General features: G+C 40.0%; 1 long non-coding RNA gene across 7 annotated transcripts; it reads right to left on the reverse strand.

Moving 5' to 3' along the window:
• Nucleotides 1–1,153: 1,153 nt before the first annotated feature.
• Nucleotides 1,154–18,112, reverse strand: LOC137245664 (uncharacterized). 7 transcript variants are annotated; one of them, XR_010951379.1, is made up of 11 exons: nt 17,984–18,112; nt 15,281–15,362; nt 13,488–13,750; nt 13,234–13,313; nt 12,997–13,044; nt 12,740–12,813; nt 12,487–12,560; nt 12,230–12,290; nt 11,617–12,046; nt 9,721–9,943; nt 1,154–1,498 (listed from the first exon to the last, which is right to left on the reverse strand). It is a non-coding gene; the product is annotated as an uncharacterized lncRNA (long non-coding RNA). The 7 variants fall into 7 exon arrangements; XR_010951376.1 differs by having other exon boundaries at nt 12,230–12,416; XR_010951373.1 differs by having other exon boundaries at nt 1,155–1,498; nt 12,230–12,303.
• Nucleotides 18,113–19,531: the final 1,419 nt, after the last annotated feature.

Consider the following 19,531-nt stretch of genomic DNA (forward strand, 5'->3'; position numbering starts at 1 on the left):
TGTTATTGTCTTTAAAGTAGAAAAAGTATGTTGCTACATGCGTAGTAAACAAATGTTTAAGAAAAGTACGTTTATAATCAAAAGTGTCAAATTGTGTTGCTACATGCGTAGTAAACAAATGTTTAAGAAAAGTATGTTTATAATCAAAAGTGTCAAATTGTGTTGCTACATGCGAAGGCTACATGTGTATTACGAAAAATTGTTGCTAAGTTTATAGTATACATGTATATATATTGAGAAAGCCAAACTACCTACGTATGTACAAAATTAAAATTTTATATACGTATATATTATGGTACTGTACCACCTTTTTTCTGCTTTGCTTGCTGCCTTTGCTTGTATACTGCTGAAATTCGTTGTTGGTGTTGTCTTCCGTTGCTGCCGTTACTCACTGATGCTTTTTCTGCTTCTTTGCCTCTCATTCTTGCTTCTGTCTTTTAGCTTCTTTTGCTTTCTCAAATTTTTGTGGATGAGTAAATGGCTTGGGGTTATATTTAACCGCTATTAACGGTGCTCTGTAAAGGCGTCACAGGTGGTTGTGTTTTTAATATCACCGTTATGGCATGGTACAGCCGATTAAAAATTAAATTTTTGTTCATATATACATATGTATATGTATGTATGTTCCAGCCCATCACAACTTTCTAACACTTCTTTATATTTTCAAAAATGTATATATGTATATTTTCTTTTATATGTATTTTAAATGTAAATTTTTGGGTAAAAGTCCACTTTTCGTTGTAGTTTTGGTTTTTTTTTTTTTGAAATTTTATAATTTTTGTAGTTTTTCTTTTGATATATATATATTTGTTTGTACTTTTTAGAAATTTTGTAATTTTTGTAGTGCTTGAAATTTTAAGATGATTTTTTTTTTTGTAGTCTTTCGCGCATTCAACTCGTCAAGAAGCAAAAGTTTTCAGCAGCTCACATATATATATATATATATACATATATATTAAATTTTCTAAGTTTGTGAACATTTTTATATTCAACAAATAAAATTATAAAAAGAATATATTTAAAGAGTAAAGTTCATCAGTTTCTTGTTTTGGTATTAGAAGCGGTGTATGTGCGAGAAGTCTACGCAATTTATATAGTGTGCCTTACTTAAGCTGCGTTAAAGCGTTTGGGCGATAACCTGCGTCAACTACGACGCAAGAATAAAGATGACCATTTTGAGTTTCGAAGCTCACACTGATGGTGCTCAATTTTTCCTGCGCGGGTGGTGTTGTTAGTATCAGTTTGCACAGATATGAGTGTTGTAGATATAATACCGGAATATATGCAGCCCCATTTCGTGCTATCAAAGTCGATTTGCAGGTGATGTTGAGCCTTTGAACTTGACCCTTTCCCATAATATGCGTGGTAGGGCCTTATATGTGATACTAAAAAGGCCGAGGGACAGTTGTCGCAGTTTTCTTGTAGTTTGAGCAAATGTACGTTCTTCTTACAGCCACTGCTGGAATATTGCTATGCCCACATCGTCAAATCGAATTACCTAGAATGAAAAAGAAACGAATATCAGTAAGGATAGATAATAAGTTTTTAATATAACCGGAAGTGCTTAATAAATACAAGATACTCAAGGGGATTTCAGATAACCAGAATCAGGACCTGTAAAGTAAATTCAAGTGAACCTCCACCATGCCAAGGCATCTTACGGTAGCGGGGGTACCAGAAGATTATAACAAGGGATAATTGCTAGATGTTGGGGTAATAGATAGCAAATTAGGCGTGCTACAAAAACAAAAACGAATAAATGCAGATGACTGTTTAATCCATTATGCGAAGTTCTTTGAATGGATGTGCAAATTGAAACGGGCAAAGTACTGCTAAAACTGCTTTCCCCGAGTAACTCGGGAATGAATTGATATGACTACATCTATTCGCTTCCCAAGGCAGTTGGTTCTATGTACCGGAGCGACTCGGGATTTTTCCCGACCAAGGACTGTCATTTCAGTGTGACCCCATTTAATTTGTTTCGTCCCTCCCACAAATTGTCATCCTCCCAGCAGCTCCTTGCAGCAGGACTGCTACATATTCTCTTACTCCGGGAAGGTATCGAACCCAATCCGGGTCCGTCCCCTGACCCCGGTCCTGAGAAATGGTTTTGCTGCATTTGCCAGAAAAGAATCTTTTTAGGACGGTCATACTCTGTTCAGTGTGTCTCGTGCAAGGGATGGTTGCATCGGACAGGTTGTTCTGGGCTTGATCCCAAAACCCGACGTCCACGTAACTTTTATAAATCTTTTGTGGCTCTTTGCTGCTCACGCCCAAGGGCGTCCCGTAGTCTACGCCTAAGCGCCCCTCCACTACCTTCCAGCAGCCTCGCTGCTCAGCAAGCCACAACAAGTACCCGCTGCTGCTCGCGCCCCACGGCGCCAACAACTCAAACAGCTGATACCACTCATAACTACTACCTTCGGAGTAGAGCTGGTAGCAATGCTGAGCATCAGCCCCTGCCCCCGTCCTCTTCTCCCCCCCTCTTTTCTGGCAGCAATCGTGCAGGTCAGGGAAACAGACTCTTAGTCCCTACCTCCGTTTGCACCGTCTGCCAGCACAGAATATATAGGTTTGCGACATCCGCTCAATGCAGCTCCTGCCTTGGGTGGTGCCACTTTCCTAGATTTTCTGGTCTCCGCGACGGCAACCCCTCGACGGGTTTCATCGCGCCATGTTGCCAGGTCGCAAACCCAAATCATCCGGGTACCCCAATGCTTGCCCAAGGGCGCCCAGTCCCAAGGCCACAACAGCAATTGCGTCCTGGCCTTCCACAACCTAGGCGTAGTCACCCATCACTTACCCCTAGAGTGGCGGCGTCACCCCTCATGCACTTCAGAATTCTGCAGTTAAACTGTAATGGACTAACTGGGAGGATTACGGAGATAGTCGATTTCATGAAGCGGCACAACATCCGCATTGCTGCGATTCAAGAGACTAAACTCACAGCAAGATCTGCATTGCAGACCTGCTCTGGGTATAATGTCCGCAGGAAGGACCGCGAGAGCGGAAATGGAGGGGGCCTCGCGATTATTATACACCACTCTGTGCAATATCATATATTTGATCCTGGCATCGACCGCAGGGACAATGTATTAGAACGTCAAGGCCTATCTGTCCGGTCAGGCGATGCAAATCTAGAAATCATCAACATCTACATCCCTCCTGTCACCTGTTGCCCCAGTGGATACCGCCCTAAAATCGAGGCCTTACTCACTGGCAACAATCGCATTATCTTAGGCGATTTCAATGCCCATCACAAGCTATGGCATTCAAACTTTCGGGCGGACGGTAGGGGTGAGATGTTGGCGGATCAAATAGAAGAAACGACGTTCTGCACAATAAACGGAGACGCCCCCACACGTATGGTAGGAAGCTGTCATAGCTCGCCAGATATCTCAATCGTGAGCGCAGAACTCGTAAACTGCGTCAACTGGCAGCCGATGGTAACATTGGCATCCGACCACCTGCCCATACTTATTTCGTTCGAGCGTACCGCCGACTTCATCGTCACCGAAAAACGCATTTTCATAAACTTCAAAAAAGGAAAGTGGGAAGAATATAAATCTGCAACAGACAGCAGCTTTTCTGCCCTCCCTATCCCGACTGATGCCCGCCAAGGGGAGCGTGCCTTCCGTAAGGTCATTGAATCCGCCTCGGCACATTTCATTCCCGCCGGGAGAATTCCCGAAATCCGGCCCCACTTCCCGGCGGAGGCCGTAGCTTAGCGAGGGAACGCGACCTTATAAGACAGCTTGATCCAGGCGACCCCCAAATAAGGGATATAAACCAACGCATCAGATTGCTTGTGGACGAACACAAGCGGGCGAAATGGGAAGAGCAGCTAAGAGGTTGTAACCTCTCTACCGGTGTAGGTAAACTTTGGTCCACCGTAAAGTCCCTATCGAATCCGACTAAGCACAAAGACAAAGTTTCCATCGCCTTTGGCGATAAGGTGCTGTCGGATGCGGAAAAATGCGCGAGCGCTTTCTGCCGACAATATATAATGCATACTACGGTCGACAAAGATAGACGGAGAGCCAATAGACACGCACATAAACACAAATTCAGCGCGTCACCAATCACCATCACCGCTAGAGAGGTTGAGGACGCCATTGGTCGCGCTAAACCATCCAAAGCAGTGGGCTCAGACGGCATAGCCATGCCGATGCTTAAAAACTTAGGGAAAGAGGGTTTCAAATATATAGCGCATGTCTTCAACCTGTCTCTCTCCACCTTTGCCATACCCGAGAAATGGAAAATGGCCAAGGTGGTCCCGCTACTAAAGCCTGGGAAACCAGCTAACGTAGGTGAGTCATATCGTCCGATATCTCTCCTATCGCCAGTGGCAAATACGCTTGAAGCCATTTTGCTCCCTTATTTCCAAGCACATTTGCAGCTAGCCCCTCATCAGCATGGCTTCCGAAAACTCTATAGCACTACCTCCGCGCTAAATGTCATTAGCACCCAGATAAATTGCGGTTTGAATCAATACCCCCACCATAGAACAGTACTCGTAGCGCTAGACCTATCAAAAGCCTTTGATACGGTCAACCATGGCTCATTACTGCAAGACCTGGAAGGGTCTACCCTTCCCCCATGTCTTAAAAGGTGGATCGCAAATTATCTGGGTGGTCGGCAGGCATCGGTGCAATTCAAAAACGAAACATCAAAACCAAGGAGAATTAAACAAGGGGTGCCACAGGGTGGTGTCCTATCCCCACTTTTGTTTAATTTCTACATATCTAAGCTACCTTCACCACCGGAAGGAGTCACAATCGTTTCCTACGCCGATGACTGCACAATAATGGCCACAGGCCCAGGCCCAGAGATCGATGACCTATGCAATAAAATAAACGGCTATCTCCCTGATCTCTCCAGTTTTTTCACCTCGCGAAACCTGGCATTGTCACCGACTAAATCTTCCGCGACCTTATTTACAACATGGACGCCCCAAATGTCGACCATATTGAACATCCACGTCGATGGCACTACGCTACCGACTGTCCTACACCCCAAAATCTTGGGTGTGACGTTTGATCAGGATCTACATTTTGGTGCGCACGCAACCGCAATTGTTCCGAGAATTCAGAGCCGTAATAAAATCCTCAAATCCCTGCTGGCAGTACCTGGGGAAAAGATAAAGAAACGCTCATGACCACATACAAAGCAATTGGCCAGCCGATTACGTGCTACGCGTCACCCATATGGTCGCCAAGCCTAAAAACTACCCACTGGAAGAAACTACAGGCCTGCCAAAATACTGCTCTCAGAATCGCCACGGGCTGTCTTCTTATGTCCCCAGAACACCATCTGCATAATGAGGCGAGAATACTCCCCATCAGGGAGAGAAATGAGATGCTGACCAAACAGTTTCTGTTGAATACCCAGAAACCTGGGCATCCCAACTGACATCTGATTGACGAACCAGCACCGCCTAGGGGTCTAAGGAGTCATCTCCGTAAGCATTTTGAGGAAATACGGCACCTGAGAACCCAGCCGTATGAAGCGAAAAAACACAAGCAGGTCCTTGGTGAACTCCATAGACAGGCGTCGGACCTTTGTCGGGAATTGCCCGGTGAATCCAGTACTTGAAGAAAAATATCCAGAACTCGCGGAAGAGGAACGCATACTCCCCAGGGAAACGCGTGTCACTCTTGCTCAACTTCGTTCTGGATACTGCAATAGGTTAAACTCTTACCTATCCAGAATCAACCCCGACATACAAAATGTATGCCCGCTTGCAATGTGTCCCCACATGACACCAACCATCTTTTTAATTGTAATGTGGAACCAACGCCTCTAACACCCCTTTCCTTATGGTCCACCCCTGTTGAAACGGCAAGTTTCCTTGGACTCCCGTTAGAGGATATTGATGACATTTCGGTCGCGGCTATTAGGTGGGGCGAGCATTGCTACAACAACAACAACAACAACAACAACAACAACAACAACAACAACAACAACAACAACAACAACAACAACAACAACAACAACAACAACAACAACAACAACAACAACAACTACGTCTATTCTTCTTTAGCAGCAGTGCAGAGCACCAATTCCCTTTTGGACAGGAAAGTAAACGTTTGGTTGTCTGCAAGTTTATCATATGCCAGTACAGAACATACTCTTTTGCAGGATCTGAGCAGTACATCTAATTTTCCCAGATTTTCTGGGCTCAGCGAGGGTATCCTCCTGAATGGTGCATGTGTACCCTGCTGCCTTGCCTGGCCGCTCACCCAACACCAGGCACGACGGAACTTGCCTTGCGACACCCAAAGTGCACTCACGCTTCTCATGGCTCCAGCGGGTTAGTGGGCTTAGAGTATACCCGTGGTAGCTATGCCTGTCGTAAGAGGCGACTAAAATACCAAATTGATTCAAGGGGTTTTGTAGCGCAATCCTTTCAATGGGTTGCCAGCGCAATATATAGCCTCTCCAACCCAATTGTCAACGTCACCTACCCGTGGCGAATCCTGTTTCTTTAACAGCCGAGGCTCTGGCGACCTCATGTTCCTTATGGATCTACATTTGAAGGCGCTTAGTTAGCCGACATCGCTTACTTAACCGGTAGATTTTAAAGTAAAAACCAAAACACAAAATATAGGTTAAGTTGAAGTGGCCGGTTCATGAGGTTCTCACATAGACTGAATGAGTCCGTAGTGTTACCAGAAGTTTGTTTTAACGACCAAGCTGAAAACCCTATCAAGAACCAGGACCTATGTTATAAAAAAACTCCGTCCTCTTGACAAATACTAGAAGCTTCCTAGGACTTAAGCCACTTGCTGCTTCTAGATCTGACAGCTTTATCACTCCTAATAGCTGGAGCCTTAGCCTGGCAAGCGCAGGGCACGATATTTCTCAGGGGGCCCGGTATTTCTCGGGGGGCCGCGATTTAGAGGTACTAAGACATTTTTTTTAATTCAGGAGAGTCTTTAGTTGTTCCATGTGGAAATTTTAAGCCGAATTTCAAAAGCAACGAATATTGATAATGATTTTTTACCTGGTCCCTCGAACAGTGAGGAGACAATAAAAACATCAAACAAAAATATATGTTTATATGAATCCGAAATCGTAAAGTTTTCGTGGTAACACTGATGAAGGTTCATCTTCAAAAAGCCTTCCAACAATACCACCAACTCTGTATCAAAGTCTAGATTATTTAAACGACTTCGATATCGGTACCGTGTATAATGAGTTTTTGCGATCTGAAGAAGTCAACGAAATAATTCGTCGAGGTCATCAAAAGTGCCCTGTTATTTTTCCACGTGATTGTCATGACGAGGCATTTCCTACCTCGTTGTTAAACAGAATCTTGCCAAATGGATAGAAAGTGGAGCGTCACTGGTTGGTGTGGAGTGGCAGTAGCAATGCTTTTTATTGCCTACCATGTCGTCTGTTAAACACCAATACTTTAAATCGACCTAAAATTTGTTGTCCTGGAGAATATTCGAAATTCCAGATATGGAAGAAGCTATACGCTAAACTGCCATCACACGAAAATACTGAAGATCACATTAAATGTTATATTCAATGGCGATCTTTACAAAACCTAATTCGAAAGGAGGCTACAATTGATACACTTATCAATGAACAGCTAATCACTGAAACTCAAAAGTGGAAAGAAATTTTATATAGAATTTTGAACACTATTTTTTTTTTTCAAAAAGCGAAAGGATAGACGTTTTTTGGGCATCTAAGATCTCATAAGCCATTATGATCCGATACTTAGAGATCATTTGGAGAAAGTTAGGATTTCACAATAGCAGCACAAACGTTAACAAGTTCACTATCTTTCCCCAGACATTCAGAACGAGTTTATAGAAATTTGTGCAAAGCATGTGAGGGAAACTATATTAGATCAAGGCAAGAAAGCTAAGTATTTTGCTATTATTGTTGATGCTATGTTTGATGCTAGTCACGCTGACTACGTTCATTTTGCGCTCACTCCATTTCAATTCGAAAGCAACAAATTTACAATTCCAGAACAGATTTTAACTTTCGTGAATTGTAACCAAAAAACTGCTCAGAAAATCGCTGATCTAATTTGCCATACATGATTGAAGATTGTCGTGCACAAGGGTACGATAACGGCGCCAATATGAAAGGAGCTTACAACGGAGCACTACGTCACATTCTCGACAAAAACTCGAATGCTGATTACTCGCCTTGTGCAACCCGCAGCTATGATAGCGTTCTCTTTTCTGGATAAAGTGTTACGCAAGCGTTGTTGTTCTATTCTAAAAAACAGGCAACGCCTTTACGGGGTATTTCGTTCTTTTGTGAAAATTCTTGCCTGCTCGCAACGCAAAAGCGTTACACTTTTACCCTGTATAAAATGGCGGTGTGGCAGTGCAACTTTGTGAACCTCAATTCGCTCTTAAGTTCCACATATACTCTGTGAATTGAAATGTTCTTTGTATGCACTATAAATGTTGACCATTTTCTGGGGTAGGAGAAACTCTATTGTTGTTGTTGTTGTAACGATAAGGTTGCTCCCCGAAGGCTTTGAGGAGTATTATCGATGTGATGGTCCTTTGTCGGATACAGATCCGGTACGCTCCGGTACATCACCATTAAGGTGCTAGCCCGACCATCTCGGGAACGATTTATGTGACCACACTAAAAAACCTTCAGGCCATCCCCTCCCTCCCCATCCCAAGTTCCATGAGGAGCTTGGGGTCGCCAGAGCCGCGTCTGTTAGTGAAACAGGATTCGCCGCGGATAGGTGAGGTTGACAATTAGGTTTGGGAAAGTTATATATTGCGCTGGCAATCTGCAGGGTTGCTCTACACAGCCCCTGGAATCTGATATTTTAGTCCCCTCTTACGCATACGACCGCGGGTATATTCTGACCCCCTAACCCGATGGGGTAGAGTATCACCATTTACTTAGGCAACGATTTATTTCAGAAAAGAAAACGCTATCAATTTATGTGGTGTTGATGCTGCAGAATGTTGTACGGCTGCAATTATTTTCTTCGGCAGCACTCCACAACGATGTGATATCCTCAAAAAAAATGTACCTAGCTCTCTTCATAGTATTTCAGCCAAAAGCCAAATTTGACTGCGCAAGCATACGGCGATGTTACCGGCATTCTCAAGTACATCAACAAGTTCGAATGTATCTTGCTGTCCTCAATTTGGTTCAAAACCCTACCATTAATGAAAGAAGTGTGGTCCTCCAAGCGAGAGACGCCACCACAGATGTTGAGGTCCGACATCTAGATGCCTTATTAGCTAATTTGAATTTGATCAGGAACCAATGGGAAACAATTTTAAACGAATGCAAAACAGTTCCTATTCAATTGACCATCTCGCCAAAGTTTCCGGACCTTCGAAAGAGAAAACCCAAAAGGCGTTCTCGAGATGATTACGGATGATTCAGTCTGATTTCAAAAACAATACATTCTTGGTGATCGTTGATTCGGTAATCACTGGCATTACTGAACGATTTGCCTCATAGCTTGAACGAAAAGTTTTCCTTTTTGTGGCAATTTAAGACATGGATGAAACTACGGTTCGGGCGAACGCAGCAAAATTTGTCGAAAAATACAAGTCGGATATTTCTCAAAGCTTAGAATGTGAAATAGTTCACTTGAAACACATTTACGAAGCAAATTTTGATAAAGGTCTGTCACCATTGGAATTGCTAAATGCCGTCTATTTTCAAAATATGTATACAATTTTCCCCCAACTTTTGTATTGGTTTACGTACCTTTTGCACTTTACCTGTCACTGTATCTAGTGCAGAACGTTCCTTCAGCGTCCTTTCAAGAATGAAAGACTTTCATAGATCGTGTTCATCTAAAGAGCGAGTTTTAGGACTTGCCACGCTTTGTGTTGCATCCGTTTTGGCAAGACAGTTAAATTTTGATATTATTATAAAAATTTTTGCAGCGAAAAAAGCAAGTAAAGCCACTCTTTGATATCCGAACATTCTATATTGAATAATTAAAATTTATAATCATCATTAAATTTTTTCAGAAATGTATGAAAATGTTACCAAATAACTAGAAAAGATTATTTGAAATAATATGTGGCTGTTAAAAGAGAATTTTATTTCTCCGTTACAATAAAATAAAACAAAGAGTAAATATTCTGTGTTAATTTTATTGTCAGCTCTTAGCCAAAAATCATTTAGTTGATGTGGCAAAAATTTTTTTTTGATGTAATCCATCAATAATGATTTATGAATGAAACGTCATTAATTCACGTTAATCAAATGTATTAGTGGATTTTTTATAGGGGGCCCGTAAATTTTTTTAGTCCCGGGCCCGGATATTCTCTCTACGGCCCTGGTTCGAAGACGCCAGAGGGGATTGAAGCCAGAGTATTCGGACCCAGAGCCAAATATCAGTACCTCTAAAAGCACATACGAGCAGCTTTCAAGCGGAAGTATTCGCCATATGTTGGTGCGCTAAGTTGAACCTTCAATGCTGATACTCCAATGAAACAATTGCCATACTCAGTCAGACAGCCAGGCCCCACTAAAGGCAATTGTGGCGTTCGAAATAAAGTCAGCAAGGGTCCTTGGGTGCACAACGTAGTACTGTTGCACTGGGTCCCAGGCCACAGGGGAGTACAGGGTAATGAGCAGGCCGACTCTAGTGTTTAGTTTGTTGCGTCCCTCCCACAAATTATCATTCTCCCAGCAGATCCATGCAGCGAGTCTGCGCCATACTCTCCTCCTCCGGGAAGGTATCGAACCCAATCCGTGTCCTCCTGACCCCGGTCATGAGAAATGGTTTTGCTGCATTTGCCGGAAAAGAATCTTTTTAGGACGGTCATACTCTGTTCAGTGTGTCTCGTGCAAGGGATGGTTGCATCGGACAGGTTGCTCTGGGCTTGATCCCAAAACCCGACGTCCTCGTAACTTTTACTTTTGTGGCTTCTTGTTGTTCACGCCCTCATTACATTATGAGAAAATACGGCACCTGAGAACCCTGCCGTATGAAGCTGAAAAACACAAGCAGGTCCTGAGTAAACTCCACAAACAGGCGTCGGACCTCTATGCAGGAATTGCCCGGTGAATCCTGTACTCAAAGAAAAAGTTTAGCAGAGTAGGAACGCACTCTCCCTAAGGAAACGGGAGTCACTCTAGCCCAACTTCGATTTGGATACTGTAACAGGTATAATTCCAATTCGACCATTAAACCGATAACATTGGATTTCATGACACCAAAGTAATTATTTTGTGGTTTTTAAATCCGATTCCGACAAAAATTGGATTCCACGACAGCCCTGATTGCGTTCCTGAATTGCACCGATGCTTGCCGACCTAACAAATAATTTGCGGTCCACCTTTGGAGACCCTTCCTTGTCCGGGATGTTACTGGCCCGTATTGGGTTCGATACCTTCCCGCAGCAGGAAAATATTGGGCAGTAAAACCGCAAGGATCTGTTGGGAGGATGACAATTTTTGGGAGGGACGCAGTAGTTTAAATGGGGTTACACTTAAATGACAGCCCTTGGTCGGAAAAAATCCCGAGCCCGTCCGGTACATAGGCCTGGCTGTACTGGCATTTCAGTCGTTTTACTGATTTAAAATAAAAACTTTATATTTAAACAATTTTTTTGGATTTTAAATTTTATTTTGAGTAAATAAAATCACCTTTAGTTAGTTGTTGTAAGCCTTTATATTTACAAACGCAACATCTTGCGTGATTGTGACGATGTTAATGTCATGCATAAGATTGTGTTAATGATCAATATGAAAAACTTCATTGTGGCTTGGTTTTTTGATATCCCAAACATGTTGTACGGAGACTTGCGCACGGGGCGCCAGCTGATTGAATCGGCAGAGCTTCATGTAGCTAAGCGTACAGCAATGTTAATTAGTAGGCTTACGTACGCCCATAAAAGAACAAGAGTTTTAGTCAACTTCTTTTTGAGATTTCGTTTTCCTTTCTCTGAATGTCCCAGTTCCAAGTTATTGTCCAATGTATGTTGTATTCAATTTCGGGATTATCCAGAAACTGTTACCCATTTATTAACTTCCTAAAAGCAATTCCCGCAGTCCATTTGAAAACTAGTTTCTTTATCTGTAGTAAAAAACATTACCGTTATTGATTTATTTTTCTAAGGAAACGTCATATTTGATAACAGATACAAATTCGTCAGCGAACTAAAAACCGAATCGTCATTTTCTTTCAGACTGGGGCGGTATCAAAACATCATTGAATGTAATTGAACTTGAATATGCATTATACTACGATAAAACTTACCATTAAAAGTTCTTTCCATTTGTTAACTTCCAAAAAGCAACTCCAGCGGCCCATTTGAAAACTAGATGCATTATCTGTAGTAAAAAACATTACCGTTACTGATTTATTTTTCTAAGGAAACATCATATTTGATAACAGATACAAATTCGTCAGCAAACTAAAAACCGAATCGTCATTTTCTTTCAGACTGGGGCGGTATCAAAACATCATTGAATGTAATTGAATTTGAATATGCAATATACTACGATAAAACTTACCATTAAAAGTTCTTTCCATTCGTTAACTTCCAAAAAGCAACTCCGGCGGTCCATTTGAAAACTAGATGCATTATCTGTAGACAAAAACATTACCGTTATTGATTTATTTTTCTAAGGAAACATCATATTTGATAACAGATACAAATTCGTCAGCAAACTAAAAACCGAATCGTCATTTTTTTCAGACTGGGGCGGTATCAAAACATTGAATGTAATTGAATTTGAATATGCAATATACTACGATAAAACTTACCATTAAAAGTTCTTTCCATTCGTTAACTTCCAAAAAGCAACTCCGGCGGTCCATTTGAAAACTAGATGCATTATCTGTAGTAAAAAACATTACCGTTATTGATTTATTTTTCTAAGGAAACATCATATTTGATAACAGATACAAATTCGTCAGCAAACTAAAAACCGAATCGTCATTTTCTTTCAGACGGAGGCGGTATCAAAACATCAGTCAATTTAATTGAATTTCAATATGCAATATACTACGATAAATCTTACCATTACAAGTATTTTCTTATTGCTCCTCCACCAAAATATTCTGGATACCTGCAATGGGAAGTATATGCATATAAAACAAATATGCGCATAAGTACAATTACTTTATAAATACATAATATCGAGGGCCGATTTTTCAGTAGCTACTTTATCATCAAGATTGTCTTTATGACAGGGATAACTTAGTATCATCATTTCCGAACCAATTTTTTTGAGATTTTATGAAACATATAAACTAACCTTGAAAAGGTATTACCAGGTTTCATCCGAGATATAATAAACTTCAAAAAACCGAAGCCGCCGACTATCTGAAATGTGTTCTGTAACATAATATAATTTATTAGTACGATGTTCATTGTCTTTCATATTGTGATGTTATTTTTTAAAGTCAGACAGAAGTGTTCAACATTAGTTTCTGCTATATGCTTGTCCACTTTAAATTACATATCATCATGAATGAGGCTTAAACTTATTCAAAATAAGTGCACACTTACCTATGAAGAGAACAGCATAGCAAACCTGGTTTACTATGCCAATAACAAATGCATGTGGTACTTCCAAAAATAGTTCCCAATCATCACAATTAACAGCGCAATCTAAAATAAAACGTCTGAAATTTGATTTAGTTCTGTAGAACTAAATTCAAGCCAGTGATTGAAAATGCTATATTTTTTGCTAATGCTCCGGCTGTTATTATTTTTTTGGTTCACATACTGTAGAGCGGTGCACTGCCCATTATTCTAGCATAAAGGCCCATCTGCAATATAGATAAACCCTACATGTAGATGTATACAGACTTAAAATAAGTACGTAATATCGACGATATATGAATTGTGTCCGTTATTATAATAGTGGTCTATGTCATTTCCAACTCATGGTCTTAAATGTATTGTTATGAAAGTGGTCCAAGTCATTTTAAATTTGGTTAAGGACCTATCAGACATTCTGTTAATAAAGCAGTTTCTGAGCGAAGTCGGTAATAAAGCCGTAGCTCATTAGAGCGGTTAAAAAGAAAAAATAATTTTTATTTCGTATGCACAATACACAAATGACATAAATTGGTAAACCGGAATACAGTCCATATTACGTGTTGCGATCCGTGATCGAAACTCATTTTTTAAATCACAATAGCTCTGAAACGGTGGATCGGATTAATGGCATATGCGAACTAGAAACGAATAGTGCTCGGTAGATCCATAACTTAATATAATTTTAGTAATAGTTTGACAGTTGCTACTTATCGCTTGGTTGAAAAGGATTTTCAGTCACTGATCGGAATACGTAATACGGGCCGAGATTCATGTGTCTTCTACAGTATAATTTGGCATTTTAAGTCGTCAACAAATAGCGAAAAGAAATTAAACTAAATTTAGTTCATATCACTTCTATTAAAGAAAAGTTTATTTCAATTAAAACCTTTTTAAGCGGCGTCCTGAGACACGACTTTGTTAACGAATTCGTTGAGATACGGCCTTTTTAACAAAATATCTGAGAAACGTTCTCTTAAACAAAACTTTAAATTTCGACCTTTGTCTTAGGTCATATGTAAATGGTTATAGCAATTTAATGCCCCTATTACCGTTTACAACTCATCTATGGTTGGGTTGAAATTTCGCAATTTGGTATTACCGATTACAACTCAAACTGTCAAGAAAAATGTCTGTTGAGTTGTCTAGTCTCTAACAACTTGTTGTGGCATTACCGTTTACAACCTTGTGTTGGTGTAGTTGTCACATACGTCAAAATCTTACAACTCATTACTAGCAGTTGTCTCATACAATTTTGCAGTGGTTTTAAAAAAATGTAACGTTTTAAAAGACGGTTCACCACCTAATTTAACAAATTTTAAAAAAAATTTTCAAAGTTGGTATCAAAAGACCCGTTTCGACCTCCGATTTTGGAATCCGAAAACAAAAATTAAAAATTTAATTTCTGTCATATCAAAATCACTTTTGCATATGCTTAAATTTTCGCCACAAATTGATTAGCTGTTCATCACTTTCTGAAGTTGGCAACTCAACTTCAACTGAAATAAGTTGTAATTCGTAATACCAAACAGGAGTTGAGTTGTTTTAATTACAACCCAACTAAGTTGAGTTGTAAACGGCAATAGGCGCATAAACTAATAAGATTGTTGTCTTTTGGTAATGTCTTAGATCACTATCATAATAAAGGGTGAAATTATCAGTAGCTACTTTATCATCAATATTGTCTTTATGACAGGGATAACTTGCAATCATCATTTTCAATAAAATTTGACATTTTACACATTATAATAACAACAAACCTCAAACAAATTATTATGAACTTCTCCCAGGAATCATTCATCCAAGTACTAGTAAATCGAAAACTTCGCCGCTAGTGGTAACCTGAAATATGTAAATAAATATGCATTAATTTAATATTCATTGATTTTCAAACTACGATGACATTATTTAAATTCAGACTGAAGTGTTCAACATTATTTTCTGTTATATGTTTGTCTACTTTCAATTATCATCATAAAGCCTTAAACGTATTTGAAATGTGTGCACATTTACCTATGCGGAGAGCGATAACCCAAAACCGACTAAATGCAGGTGACGTCACATCGTTATACATCTGCAAATGTAAAAAGTTCCTTCGAACTGGACCGGCAATAAAGACCTCACCATATTGTTACCAGAATTTGTTTGACGACCAAACGAGAAAAATCGGTAATTCTTTACTTTAGCTCACAACTGCTAAAACTCGACCAAAAATATCGGGATTTGTCAAAATACGCGTTTTGATTCCAGGACCACGAATCCGAAAGCGGAAATTCAAAATTTTAATGGCCCCGGAGCGCTCCGAAACTGGGGTGGAATCCATAGTATTTTTGCGCAGAACACATTTCCTAATTGGCGGCCTCGGCCGCGCTCATAAAAAATTAGGTAATAGTCTAGTTGTTGTTGTTGGTGTTGTAGCGATAAGGTTGCTCCCCGATGGCTTTGGGGAGTGTTATCGATGTGATGGTCCTTTGCCGGATACAGATCCGGTACGCTCCGGTAACACAGCACCATTAAGGTGCTAGCCCGACCATCTCGGGAACGATTTATATGACCACACTAAACCTTCAGACCATCCCTCCCTCCCCACCCCAAGCTCCTCATGGGGCTTGGGGTCGCCAGAGCCTCGTCTGTTAGTGAAACAGGATTCGCCGCGAATTGGGTTTGGAGAAGCTATATATTGCGCTGGCAACCTGAAGGGTTGCGCTACACAACCCCTTCAATCTGGTATTTTAGTCGCCTCTTACGACAGGCATTCCTACCGCGGGTATATTCTGATCCCCTAACCCGATGGGGGGTAATCTAGTTGAGGGGCCGACTGCTAATAAGCTACCAAAAAGACGCATATTAATCTCGAGAACAACAATCCGAAGGCGGAAAATAAAAATTTTAACTCGTTCAAAAGATATTAACGAAAAACCGAAAAAAGACCCGCGGGTACCTCCGAAACCGGGGGTGGGATCCATAGTATTCTTGCGCAGAACACCTTTCTGCGTTGGCGGCCTTCGGCTGCGCTTAAAAAAAATAAACCTGGGCTACGCCATGCCAAGTCCGGGTGTGTGGTATAACCGTGGCGGTTGTGATGCACAATTTTTTTTTTGTGGGTCCTAACACAACAACAACCACATGAAAATCGCCAACTTCAACTGCAAATATCTCCAGACAGAGATAAAATTTTTCTTTTCCGCCTTTGGATTGTTCTCGAGATTAATGTGCGTCATTTTAAACCTCTCTCGATATTTTTAGTAGCGTATTAGCAGTCGTCCCCTCAACTACACTATTACCAAAAATTACCATGGGTGGGTCCAACACTGGTTTGGAGACCAAAACTATATCCGCGCAAAACACTTTTACACAGTTTTTCTTCAAAAATTATCAAAAGTACAACAACCACATGAAAATTTTCAATTTTGTTTGCATATATCTCCGAAACGAAATAAAATTTTGAATTTCCGCTTTCGGATTTGTGATCCTGGGTCCAAAGCGCGTCTTTTGACACCTTTTTGGTCGAGTTTTACCAGTTGTGAGCTAAAGTAAAGAATTACCGAAAAAACCCTATTACAAATATCCTTATATTACAAAATAAGGTAAGTCTAGTTGAGGGGTCGACTGCTACCGAAAATAAAAATTTTAACTTGTTCAAAGATATTAACAAAAAAAACGAAAAATAACCCTCGGGTCCTTCAGAAACCGGGGGTGGTATCCATAGTACTTTTGTGCAGAACACCTTTTCTGCATTGGCGGCCTTCGGCGGCGCGTATAAAAAATTACACTGGGTGGGTCCAAAACAGGTTTGGAGACCAAAACTATATCCGCGCAAAACACTTATGTTACATTTTTTTTTTGTGGGTACATTACAACCACATGAAAATCCCCAAACTTCAACTGCAAATATCTTCCGACAGATACAATTTTTATTTTCCGCCTTCGGATTATTAATACTGACGTCAAGATGCGTCGTTTGACACCCCTCTCGATATTTTTGGTAGCGCATTAGCATTCGACAACTAGACTATTACCCAAAATAAAACCATACTCTTTGCAAATAATTAATAGCTGCATCGACATTTAGCAACTACATTAAACTATCTCCTTTTACTACGATGGTAGGTATATTGGCTGCGACCAAGTCGTCGTTTTGATGCCATTAAAATAACTGTACTACGATGTAAGTGTCCAACATAAGTGTTTGTCGACATATTCAGTCCATTTTAGGTTTTTCGGCCATTTAACATAGTCTATTATATGTTAATCTACTTTAAATGTAGTTCTTTACTACAGATCAAATCGGATACAGCATCGCGAATCTGAATAAATTTAATTGTCGAGATATTTTCGATTTTGGTTGCAATTTAGTGGAACGCAATGACCAACACACAAATTGGACGCGTATTGAGTATCATGTTGTCGTATAAAAGCACCTTTTTTTAAGTATCTTATACAATATATTTATATCAACTTACCAATATTTGCGTATTTCAATAGGCATATTTTTCCAAAATCAACTTTCCTCGTGTCCAAACCAAAACGAAATGAAAGTTTCAGTCCATGGCTTCCGCTACTTGGATGACACCGATAAATCGATACACCGATGTTCTGGTTGAAGCAACTAGAGTTGCGTCTGTTCAATTTTTATTTTAATGGCCGCGTCGCAATGAAATTTCTCATATTCGTGGCATTGTGAATGATAACTAACACCCCTATTATGAATTTTCATACGATAGACGATAAACGCTTGCTAGCGTATCGTAAAAAATCAGCTCTGATATTGCGATTTTCACACGCCCGATAGATGTACTATTGTGAATGACAGCAGAGTTTTGTTTACAAATTTTTGTGAATCTATACGAAACAGTTAGCAAAACAAAACTTAACACCCCTATTATGAATTTTCATACGACAGACGATAAACGCTTGCTAGCGTATCGGAAAAAATCAGCTTTCATATTGCGATTTCCACACGCCCGATAGATGTACTACCGTGAATAACAGCAGTTTTGTTTACAAATTTTTGTGAATCTATATGAAACAGATAGCAAAACAAAACGTAAATACTAACAATTGAACTGTTTTTTGCGTAAAAGTGGCAAAAGTTTTTAAAAGCTGTAATAATAAAATGTTTTCCGCAACCTCTGTTGCCTTTTTTATAAACTCAAAGGAACAAATTGACGAAACTTGCATAGGGTTCATAGAAAGAAGAAAATTGAGAGATGCTTCCAATCTTCTTGAAATAAAATTTATACTGTAAGTACTTGACATATTAAAAGTAAAAAAAAAGTTGAATAAAAAAAATAGATTTCAGAGTATGTCTTAACAGAAGTAGAAGGCAGTCTGCGCGCCCGTAAAAATTGGTCATCCATCCCAAATATATTGAAGGTTTATGCCACTTTAAGGTTTCTTGCCCAGGGTGTTGCAACAGAGTGTTGAGGCTTTAGTTGGATTCTTTTGGATTTTTTAATAATTTTATATTTACTTTTATTTAAATAGATCCCCAACGTATCGTGCAAAAATTTATCAACGATAGCTAGCGTAGAAAATTGAACAGCTGGTGCGGTAGTTAGCGTATGGCAATACCACGATAAACGATAAACGCTAACGATCGGATTTCACACGCTAGAATTTATTTCATCATACGGTATAACAGATTGCAAGCGTTTATCGTGTATCGTATGAGTTCATAATAGGGGTGTAGATACTAAAAATTCAATTGTTTTGTACGTAAAAGTGGCAAAAGTTTTTAAAACCTGTAATAATAAAATGTTTTCTGCAACCTCTGTTGCCTTTTTTATAAACTCAAATGAACAAATTGACGAAACTTGCATAGAGGTCATAGAAAGAAGAAAATTGAGAGATGCTTCCAATCTTCTTGAAATGAACTCTACACTGTAAGTACTTGACATACTAAAAGTAAAAAAAAAGTTGAATAAAAAAAATTGATTTCAGAGTATGTCTTAACAGAAGTAGAAGGCAATTTGCGCGCCTGTAAAAATAGGTCATCCATCCCAAATATT

This window comes from Eurosta solidaginis, chromosome 3 (assembly GCF_040869045.1).
Source record: "Eurosta solidaginis isolate ZX-2024a chromosome 3, ASM4086904v1, whole genome shotgun sequence".
Classification (NCBI taxonomy): Eukaryota; Metazoa; Arthropoda; class Insecta; order Diptera; family Tephritidae; genus Eurosta; species Eurosta solidaginis.